Source organism: Wolffia australiana, chromosome 20 (genome assembly GCF_029677425.1).
Source record: "Wolffia australiana isolate 7733 chromosome 20, ASM2967742v1".
NCBI classification, from domain to species: Eukaryota; Viridiplantae; Streptophyta; class Magnoliopsida; order Alismatales; family Araceae; genus Wolffia; species Wolffia australiana.
Genome location: NC_135854.1, coordinates 2182037 through 2190249, shown reverse-complemented (window position 1 = coordinate 2190249; position 8213 = coordinate 2182037). Strand labels below are relative to the sequence as shown.

General features: G+C 46.7%; 1 long non-coding RNA gene across 2 annotated transcripts; it reads left to right on the top strand.

The window, feature by feature from the left end:
* Positions 1 to 790: 790 nt before the first annotated feature.
* LOC144716017 (uncharacterized) lies at positions 791 to 5851 on the top strand. 2 transcript variants are annotated; one of them, XR_013584807.1, is made up of 2 exons: positions 791 to 2909; positions 3989 to 5851. It is a non-coding gene; the product is annotated as an uncharacterized LOC144716017 (long non-coding RNA). The 2 variants fall into 2 exon arrangements; XR_013584808.1 differs by having other exon boundaries at positions 791 to 3887.
* Positions 5852 to 8213: the final 2362 nt, after the last annotated feature.

Genomic DNA, 8213 nt, shown 5'->3' with positions numbered 1-8213 from the left:
TGCGGATGTATCGGAGGTAGACACTCGATCAGAAGAAGCTCAGACGGCGGGAGCTGATGGAGCAGGCGTCCACTGAAATAAAAGGGGTCCATGCCAATGATTTAATTGCAGCCATTAAACCCCTCAATTGTGAGATCTGACGGTCAAGAAAGACTCGACCAAAATAATTTTTTTCGGCCGCTCTCTCTGTTGCCAGCGACGTCAATATGGCGACGAGAGGTGGATTTTTGCCGTGATGGGTACCATCTTGCCATTAAGACTGAACAATGCCAACAACCTCATTGAGCCGCATGAGCTGACGCCCGCGACGCGTCATTCAAGTACTCCGCATGAAGATGAAGCTCTTCTATTTTTGTTTGTTTCTTTTTTGTCAATACTATTGTTGTAATTTCTTTCGTCAGATTCTGGACTGGGCCTGTTGTTTTTTAGGCCTCGTCCATATCGAATCTTTTGTTTTCTCGTCATTTTGAGAGAACCACGCATCTCGAGATGGCTCTCTCCAGTTACTCCCCATTGGGCATGGCCCGACCCTATATAAGGGTGGCATGCCCAAGAGGACAGACAGATTGGAACTCGGAATCATCAATTGAATTTCTTTGAGTTTCTTTGTGTACTTAGTTTCCCTTAGTTTCCTCTTGCCTGAAACAGCTTTTATATAACCCTAGGATAGTCTAGTTAGATCGTGGGGGCAACGTGGTCTCACATCCACGACGCATTAACATGGAGCGTTGCCACCACCTTCCCTTCTAATGGAATTCTACATCAGCATCAAGATACCTTCATTGTTGCTATGTTCATTGAAAGCGTCTTGGAACCTCGTTCGATTGCCTATGGTATCGGGTCGCCATCCACAGTGGTCCTCGGCTTCGTCATCATCGATTTGTCAACTCTGGCTGTCACTCCTCAGCACGTGCAGGCTTGTACAAACGCATGGCGCTTGGGCAAGAACAACAAATAACCATCAAACATGGAACTCACCTCGCCACCGAGACTGTAATCGCACTTCTTGATGTTCTCGGAGCTTCAGGCTCCCTGGGGTCCCCCTCCTCGTGGATTTGCAGCGCATGCAGATTCACCATCACCGTCCTGTTCTTTCCCCTCTGCACGGTGGATCCATTTCCCCCCGTAAAGCGCCAGCGTCGCACACCAGCATCCGCCTGCACGTGCTCTCCTGCCACACATTCACGCGCGCGCGACTGCCACCCGAAGGCACATGCACTATATTGCCTGCGCAGGGACCTATCACCAGCTGTGTGACTCTCCTATCGCACACGCACGGAGTGAGGAGGAAGCTTCCCCGAATCATTTCCTTAAAGTTTTCATGGATTTTCGTCATTGTGCTTTTGGGGAGGGCCTCCATGTTTTCGTCATTGTGATTTTCGTCTCGCCGCCGCCGCCTGCCGTCCATCGGAATTCGCATCAATAACGCGGGAGCGCACCACCGGCGAGACGTCGCCACCGGCCCGCTTCCGACTCTCAGAGGAGAGACCGCCAAAGTACGACGCCGCTGCCGCAGAGACGCTCTCTACCTCCGCCGCCGTCGCCATCGACTCTAGTGGCCCACCGGTAGCCGTCGGCATCCTAGCCAGGACGCCCGCCGATGCCGCCAACCAAGGCACCAGTTTGACGCCGCCGCCAGCCAACAGCGGACGCCCAAATCAGGGCCTTCGCCACCAGCCAGCAGCCGGCTCCCGCGCTGAACGCCGCCAACCCAGCCGACATCCAGGTCGGGTGCTAGCCCCGCCCGCTGGCCACCGCGTCCTATTGTTTGCCCTGTAGAACCTTCAGGACGCCGGCAGACCACGCGACCGTCTCCCCTAGACTGCCTGAACGTCGAACCGACACCGCTGAATCGCCGCAAAACTCAGAAAGGCCGCCGCCGAAAGCCCTAGCCGGAGGAAGAAGACGACGAGTCGGAGACCGAGTTGACTGAGCGCGAACGGACCGATCCCCACACTTAGTCGACCTGGTTCGACCCGGTTTTAAGTGACCGGCGAGTCACGACCGACCTGACTCAGCGTCGACTCGGATTTAACGAAAGGGCAGTTTGAAGTAAATATTGGTATCTGGAAAGGGTAATCTTGTCATTTTCAACCTAAGCTAGGGCTTTTGACGAGCCGCCACCGCTGCCGCCGCAGCCGCCGCTCGCCACTACCGCCACTCGCTGCCACCACTCACCACCGCCGCCGCTGCTTTCGGCCGCCGCGACCGCCACCCGCCCGCGAACGGCGGCCCCCAAACCGGGAGCCCGCCTGTCTGATCGCGGCCCGCGCCCGTCCGCAACCCTGCCCGCTCGCGAGGGGCGAATCCCGATTCGGGAGCCCGCTCGCCCGAACGCGGCCGGCGCCCTTCGGGGGTGGCCACCCGTCTCGCCGAACGCGGCCAGCGCCCTCATTTAGGGCAGCCAGCTCTGCCCGCCGGCTCATGGCCGGCGCTCCCCGTCGGGGCGCCCCACCCCGCCGCGAACGGCGGACCCCCAAACTGGCCGCCCGCCCTCCCGCGCTTAGCTGGCCAATCTCACGGCGCTGCTCTTCCACGACGAGGACGGCGCCCCAGTCGGACACCCCGCCTGCCCGCCGTCGCTGTCCCGATAGGGTCGCCGGTTTCCACCGCCTAGCCGGCAGCTGGCGCCCCGACTGGGGCGCCCGCTACTCGACCACGGCCGGTGCCCCTGATAGGGCGCCCACCGAGCCGGTGCAACCGGCGCCCGCCGAGAGCACCCGCCTCCGGGCCCTCCATCCGAGTCTGACCCGGACGCCGTTGTCGGACCTGTTTACTCGTCACGTGGACGCAGCCGACTACTCCGTTGCCGTCCGGTCAGCCGCCTTGGCCCATCCACCACCGCCGCTGCATCTAACCATTCACGCCAATCCAGATTCACCGCAACGTACCGGACCTCGGTCCCACAGGTCAATCCGCTTCCCCCCCTATCGAGTATTGTTATTTCTTTCAATATATCCTCGCGCACTCCACCACTGGGGGTTAGTCGTTATACGCACCCTGTTCCTTGGGTTTGGCGAGAGTTGCCATCCTTGTCCCTCCCATCCCACCCATTGTTGCAAGGAATAGACCGTCTGATCGAGGATACCCGCATCGTCGGAGTTTATAGTTGATTTATCAGGCCATTGGGAGTCGGATCGTACGTGGCACCTACGGATCACTTCCAGGGTGTTCGTCTTACCTCTGTTGTTGATTTATACTTCTCATTATTTTCGACAAATTTACATCAAAACTCATCATCCATTGAATTATTTTACTTGATTGATTACCGCGCCCTGTGTTGCAACGCGAGCCGTCGATCCCGGCCGGACGTGTTGCATCACCTCTTGCTACCCTGCGTCGGGCTCCAGCTTCACTCTCACTGGACATCTCTCTCTCTCTGATTCTGGTCTCCTATAGACAACGAGTGACACACCTACCAGGTTACATCATTTTCCCTTCGGCGCAGATCATTATTTCCTTTTTCAGTAATTGTCAAATTTATTATCCATGCCTTGAGAGTAGGAATCCCTTATTGACCAGTCTTAACACCACTAGCGAGAGATAGTTATAAATATCTCGAGGTAAAACACTAGTTACTTGTCGAGGGAGATTGGACGCCAATGGGTAGATCGACGACCCCTCATCTTATGCGTCGGATTTGGTCTAAAGGGAAGCTGAGAATTTGATTGTGCCCAATCAAACTTCGCCGATTTCGTTAATCCTCTCACTTTGTTAGTTATTTCATCATACTTGTCGTTAATTTTCAAAGTTTGCATCATATCACCTAGGTAAATCGTTACATGCACGTTGTCTTGTGGTAAAATATGAGCCAAATGATCTCGACCGGCAGAATTTTACATTACACAATTCGTCACCAGAGACTTCCATGGAGTTGCCCCATACCGGTCAGGAAGGTCTTCGGATCATTTCTATCCTATAAAATGGTTGTAACTCGCTGAATACTTTTCTGAAATATTGAACTGATATTTTGAAATATAATCGCCAGAGGAGAAGATCCTCCGCCTTCTCGTCATTTCTCCTCAGTCTCACTGTCAATGGCAGTGACAGAGCCGTGACCTGAGCGGAGATTAGAAGAGAGAAGAGTGGAAGATGGAGAAGAAATACTTACCTGAAGTACGACGCACCCAGAGCGGAGTCTGGAACCATTGGCGACTCTGAGCTGGAGCAAAAATCCGGTAAGTGTTATGATTTTTATACTTAATAGTTGGATTGATTTAGAAATTGTGCAGATGCAACATAACTCAAAATCATTCTCATTCCTTCAAAAAATCCATGAAAAATTAGACATCTTCTTCAAAGCATTTCATCAAGCATTTAAACTTCAATATTTCCCCCGCATTGTTTTCCTACATTTCAACCTTCAAAATTTCCACAGAAATATCCTAAAATCACTAATCTACTTCATCAACCTATCTATAAAGTCTGAGATCGAAATAAAATTTTTAGGGAGTACTTTTACACATTACTATTAAATACTTCATTGTTCCCTCTTAGATATTGTAACAAACACCTAGTGGTGTTTGTTGACTCTCCTACTCATTAGTTAAATTCTATCTCTAAGTGCCAATTCTTGTGGAGATGACATTACTCAACATTATATATTCCTGAGTAAGTTTACAAAATAAACCTTTTATTTGATCAAAGCGAATAACAATGACAAAATCACTCCCCATTTTCGCCTTCGTCAATCAAGTTGTTTCAAAAACAAATATAAAATGGTGAGGTGGCCTTTTGAATGCCCAAACAATGAAAATTTGCAACCCTTTTTGAGGCAGAACACTCAGATTTGCTTTCCATATATGATAGGAGAACAGAACACTGGTATTCGCTGGCCACAATAAGAGCTGAACACTGGGATTTTGTGGCCTTGTAACCAGACAGCACACTGAGAGTGAGTTGTTTAAAAATAAATACATACCTGTGGGAGCCGATTACATCTTACTCCCAAAACATTGCAATTTTTCTGCCCTATTAGAGGTAAATCAACAAGATTTGGTGACCTCGTCAAGAGCACAACAAAGAGATCAGGTTGCTTCAAAAGAAAATGCAGAACGATTTGGTGGCCTTTTAGATGCCCAAACAATGCAATTGTGATGCCTTGTTAGAATCAAAACAACAGGATTTGGTGGCATCATAAAGACTAGATGACATAGATCAGGTTGTTTTGAAAAACATAATGAATTCTGCGATTTGGCTCCCTCTTGAACGCCACCACAATAAACTTTTTCTGCCCTTTTAGACGCACAACACTGGGATTTTATTGCCACAATGATGGCAGAACAGAACACTAGGATTTGATGGCCACGATTAGAGAAGACTGGTGGGTTTTGGCAACCTTGTATCGAAAAAACTGATTTATTTCCCTGTGAGAGGGAGATCACTAAGATTTGTTTTTCTATGAGAGGGGGAACACTGGAATTTGAGTGCTACTTGATAAACATAATTTTGTGATAAATTATACCATCATTTAAGCATATACAATATCATGAAATGATGAGTTTTTACATTTACTGCTCAGTATATGTTTCTTCTTACTAACCCCACTTGATTCTATGAATCAAGTGGATTAGATCTCATCTTGGTTTAAATGAGCACAGATATTGATTTGGAGATAATGCACATGGGCGAAAATGAAACAAAGAGGGTGCCTGGAGCAAGTCAAACGGCGGTAATGGGGATCAATATGGACCATCCAAAAGCTCCAAAGCAGTTTAGAGAGAAGATAGTCTATAAATATCATCTTAAAAACAATGTTAAAGTTGTCTAGAATTTTTGTTTTGAGAGTGGAAGTGTTGTTTGGATCCGAAATTCTGTAGACCCTCCATTGTTGATGAGCAATTGAGTCAAGTGAAGAAACAAAGCTGAGAAGTTTCTAAGAAGGATCACTTTCTAGCCGTTAAGGGGCATGACACAAGGTATGTGTGATTTCTTGTAATACAGTAGTTGTTAAATCACTTTTAAGGCAGGTTAAGTTGGGTTGGAAAGTATAAAGTTGTAACTTTCCAACATATCCATTCATTCCTGTTTGTTCTATTATCAAATCTGTATTTTTATACACAGTAGTGTGTGAGTGCACTGCCGCCGCACACGCTGCGCACAGCCGCACAGCTGCTGCCACACATACAGTGTTCAGTCGTGTGCAGCCGCTGCACACACTGTGCGCAGCCGCGAAGTACTGTCGCACACGGCTGCGTAACCGTGCATCGCCGCACACGCTGTATGCAGTCGTGTGCTACTACCGCACACGATGTGTGCAGCCGTGGGCCGCTGCCGCACACGACTCTGCAGCCGCGTGCCACCGTGCACGCAGTGCACAGCCGCTGACCACTGCCGCACATGCTGTGTTGCTGCGGGCTGCCGCCGCACACAGCCGCGCGCAGTAGCGCACAATGAATATAAAACTCAGGCAGATCTGAGACTTAGTCTAGATCTGTCTGATATTTGAAATTTAAATTTAAATTTAAGATGAACTAATCTTGAAGTTAAGAGATAATTAAAAATTCTAAATTAAAAATATTAATTAATAATTCAATTATTGAGCTCTTTTAAATCTTAAAACAATTATTAAAATATAACAGAGAAGATTGAATTGAAATTAAACTGAGTTACCTGCTCTTTGTGGTTCGACCCTTACTTAACCTAGGTTGGTTAAGTAAATTAATTGTTGAATAATCTCAAATCCTCACACACTAATGAACTAGATAAAGTCTAAAAATCATTATTTAAACACCAAAATTTGGGATTATCACTTCTTATAGAGCAGAACCCTGGGATGTGATGGCATGATCAACAGATGAATAGCACGACCTACTTGCCTTTAACAAATTTTAAAAGGAGTGATTTGGTAGCATCTTAACTTCTAAAACACTGCTATTTTGCTGCCCAAATGAAGATAGAAAAACATGATTGGGTGGCCTCGTTAAGAGAACAATGCAGAGAAGACGTTGTTTCAAAACAAAAGCAGAACGGGTCAATTTAGTGGCTTTTGACTGTTGAAACAATGGAATTTTGATGCCCTGTTTGACTTAGAACAATAGGATTAGGTAATCTCGTAAAGAGAACAACACTGAGATCAAGTTATTAAAAAAACAGAATGGTGCAATTTGGTGGCCTTTTGAATGTGCAGACAATGTAATTTTGCTGCTCTTTAGGAAGAAAAAAACTAGGATTTACTTGCCACAATGAGAAAAGAACCGAACACTGGGATTTGCGGGCCACAATGAGAGAACAACACTAGGATTTGGTGGCCTTGTAACCAAAAAGAACATTGAGATTGTGTTGTTTTAAAATAAATGCAGAGAGGTGGGAGTTGGTCGACATTTACTGCCAAAACACTCGGATTTGCTTCCTATTAGAGGCTGAACACTAAATATGAATGTCATTTTTAGACCAGAACACTGGGATCTCATTCCATGATCAATAGAAGAACAGCGACATCTACTTCCCTGTATAAATTTCAAAATGGTGCAATTTGGTAGCATCCTAACTGACAAAAACACTAATTTGTCTGCCATATTAGATGCGGAACAACAAGATTTTGTGGCCTCTTCAAGAGCCCAACACATATATCAGGTTGTTTTAGAAGAAAATGCAGAACAATGAAATTTGGTCTCCTTAGAAATGCCGAAACAATGCAATTTTTTGCCTTGTTATAGGCAGAAAACACTAGGATTTGAGTGACACTTTTAGAGCATAACACTGATATGTAAGGCGGTCAACAAGAGCACACCGAGATCCAGTTGCCTCTAAAAAATTCAAAACGGTGCAATTTGGTAGCATACTAACAACCAAAACATTGTAATTTTGCTGCTTTATTAGAGGCTGAACAACAGGGTTTTGTGGCCTCATCAAGAGCACAACACATAGATCAGGTTACTTTAAAAGAAAACACCAAAAAGTGAAATTTCATGGCCTTTTGAATGCCCAAATAATGCAGTTCCGCTGCCTTCTTTGACATAGAACAATAGGATTTGGTAACCACGTAAAGAGCAAAACACAAAGAACCAGTTTTTTCAGAAAAAAAATTCGATCAGTGTGATTTGGTGGCCTTTTTAAATTCCTAAATAGTGTAATTTTCTACCATTTTTGAGGCAGAACATTGGAATTTTCTTGCCACGTTGATAGCAGGACAGAACAATGGGATTCACTAGCCACGATGAGATCAGAACAGTGGGACTTGGTGGCCGTGTATTCAAACATAACACTGAAAT